Source organism: Arachis hypogaea, chromosome 13 (genome assembly GCF_003086295.3).
Source record: "Arachis hypogaea cultivar Tifrunner chromosome 13, arahy.Tifrunner.gnm2.J5K5, whole genome shotgun sequence".
NCBI lineage: Eukaryota > Viridiplantae > Streptophyta > Magnoliopsida > Fabales > Fabaceae > Arachis > Arachis hypogaea.
The window spans coordinates 81,104,378-81,107,586 of record NC_092048.1 but is presented as its reverse complement, the minus strand read 5'-3'; the positions used below and the strand labels follow the sequence as shown (position 1 = coordinate 81,107,586).

Below are 3,209 nucleotides of genomic sequence, written 5' to 3'. Positions count from 1 at the left end.
AGGCATGTCATGTCTGAATTACATGCTGAAGCTTGGCTGGCCATTGGCCATGTCTAGTGTTTTGGACCGGAGCTTTCATTGAAAGCTTGGCTGGCTAGTGAGCCATGTCTAATTCCTGGACTGAAGCTTTAAATTAAGAATGCAAGATTCCTAGAATTCATATTAAAAATTTTGGAATCCTTATTTTCCTTTTTCAATTAATTTTCGAAAAAATCCAAAAAAAAAATTTAGAAAATCATAAAAATCAAAAACATTTTTGTGTTTCTTGTTTGAGTCTTGAGTCATATCATAAGTTTGGTGTCACTTGCATATGCATCTTGCATTTTTTCGAAAATATCATGCATTCATAGTGTTCTTCATGATCTTCAAGTTGTTCTTGGTAAGTCTTCTTGTTTGATCTTGATGTTTTCATGTTTTGTGTCTTTTCTTGTTTTTCATATGCATTCTTGAATTCTTAGTGTCTAAGCATTAAAGAATTCTAAGTTTGGTGTCTTGCATGTTTTCTTTGCATTAAAAATTTTTCAAAATTGTGTCTATGATGTTCATCTTGACATTCATAGTGTTCTTGGTGTTCATCTTGACATTCATAGCATTCTTGCATGCATCACATGTTTTGATCTAAAAATTTCATGCATTGCATCTCTTTAGTGTTTCTCTCTCTCATCATAAAAATTTCAAAAAATCAAAAAAAATATCTTTCCCATTTTCTCTCATCAAATTCGAAAATTTGGATTGACTTTTTCAAAAATTTTTAAAATCAAATTGTTTCTCATGAGTCAAATCAAATTTTCAATTTGAAAATCTTATCTTTTTCAAAATTTTTAGTTATTTTCAAAAATTCCAAAAATATTTTTTCAAAAATCTTTTTCTTATTTTTATATCAATTTTTCGAAAATAACATAATCAATTAATGTTTTGATTCAAAAATTTGAAGTTTGTTACTTGCTTGTTAAGAAAGATTCAAACTTTAAGTTCCAGAATCATATCTTGTGATTTCTTGTGAATCAAGTCATTAATTGAGATTTTAAAAATCAAATCTTTTTCAAAACTAATTTCTAAAATATCTTCTTATCTTACCTTTTTCAAAAAGTTGGTTTCAAAATATCTTCTCTAACTTCCTAACTTCTTATCTTTTCAAAATTTGTTTCAACTAACTAACTAACTTTTTGTTTGTTTCTTAACTTTTTCAAAACTACCTAACTAACTCTCTCTCTCTAATTTTCGAAAATATCTTCCCTCTTTTTCAAAAATTTCTTTTTAATTAACTAATTATTCTTATTTTTATTTTTTGATTTTAAAAATTTTCGCAAAACACTAACATTTTTCAAAAACCATTTTCGAAAATCACTAACTCTTTTTCAAAAATATTTTTCAAAAATTCTCCCTCTCCCATCTTATTCTATTTATTTATTCATCTACTAACATCTTATCTTACATCTCTGCCATCCTCACAGTTCTGTTTCTTTCTTTACATCACACTCTTTGTCTCCCTCTTTTCTTCCACTCACAAAGGGATCCCTATACTGTGATATAAAGGATCCATATTATTATTATTATTTTTTTCTGTGCCCTCTTCTTTGTCATATGAGCAGGAGCAAGGATAAGAACATTCTTGTGGAAGCAGATCCAGAACCTGAAAGGACTCTGAAGAGAAAACTAAGAGAAGCTAAATTACAACAATCCAGAGATAACCTTTCAGAAATTTTCGAACAGGAAGAGGAGATGGCAGCTGAAAATAATAATAATGTAAGGAAGATGCTTGGTGACTTTACTGCACCTAATTCCAATTGACATGGAAGAAGCAACTCCATTCCTGCCATTGGAGCAAACAACTTTGAGCTGAAACCTCAATTAGTTTCTCTGATGCAGCAGAACTGCAAGTTTCATGGACTTCCATCTGAAGATCCTTTTCAGTTCTTAACTGAATTCTTGCAGATATGTGATACTGTTAAGACTAATGGAGTAGATCCCAAAGTCTACAGGCTCATGCTTTTCCCTTTTGCTGTAAGAGACAGAGCTAGATTATGGTTGGATTCTCAACCCAAAGACAGCCTGAACTCTTGGGATAAGCTGGTCACGGCTTTCTTAGCCAAGTACTTTCCTCCTCAAAAGCTGAGCAAGCTTAGAGCTGATGTTCAAACCTTCAGACAGAAAGAAGGTGAATCCCTCTATGAAGCTTGGGAAAGATACAAACAGTTGACCAAAAAGTGTCCTTCTGACATGCTTTCAGAATGGACCATCCTGGATATATTCTATGATGGTTTATCTGAGTTATCAAAGATGTCATTAGATACCTCTACAGGTGGATCCATTCACCTAAAGAAAATGCCTGCAGAACCACAAGAACTCATTGACATGGTTGCTAATAACCAGTTCATGTACACTTCTGAAAGGAATCCTGTGAATAATGGGACGCCTATGAAGAAGGGAGTTCTTGAAGTTGATACTCTGAATGCCATATTGGCTCAGAATAAAATATTGACTCAGCAAGTCAATATGATCTCTCAGAGTCTGAATGGAATGCAAGCTGCATCCAACAGTACTCAAGAGGCATCTTCTGAAGAAGAAGCTTATGATCCTGAGAACCCTGCAATAGCAGAGGTAAATTACTTAGGTGAACCTTATGGAAACACCTATAACTCATCATGGAGAAATCATCCAAATTTCTCATGGAAGGATCAAAAGCCTCAACAAGGCTTTAATAATGGTGGAAGAAACAGGTTTAGCAATAATAAACCTTTTCCATCATCTACTCAGCAACAGACCGAGGACTCTAAACAAAATACTTCTAATTTGGCAAACTTAGTCTCTGATCTGTCTAAGGCCACTGTGAGTTTCATGAATGAAACAAGAACTTCCATTAGAAATCTGGAAGCACAAGTGGGCCAGCTGAGTAAAAGGATCACTGAAATCCCTCCTAGTACTCTCCCAAGCAATACAGAAGAGAATCCAAAAGGAGAGTGCAAGGCCATTGACATAAGCACCATGGCCGAACCCAAAGAGGGAGAGGAAGACGCAAATCCCAAGGAGGAAGACCTCCTGGGACGTCCAGTGATCAATAAGGAGCTTCCCTCTGAGGAACCAAAGGACTCTGAGGCTCATCTAGAGACCATAGAGATTCCATTGAACCTCCTTATGCCCTTCATGAGCTCTGATGAGTATTCCTCTTCTGAAGAGAATGAGGATGTTACTAAAGAGCAAACTGCCAA

At 34.5% G+C, this 3,209-nt stretch overlaps 1 non-coding gene across 1 annotated transcript; it reads right to left on the bottom strand.

The window, feature by feature from the left end:
• Positions 1 to 2,118: 2,118 nt before the first annotated feature.
• On the bottom strand, positions 2,119 to 2,226 carry LOC112738831 (small nucleolar RNA R71). Its single transcript, XR_003169786.1, has one exon. It is a non-coding gene; the product is annotated as a small nucleolar RNA R71 (small nucleolar RNA).
• Between the last annotated feature and the right edge of the window lie 983 nt (positions 2,227 to 3,209).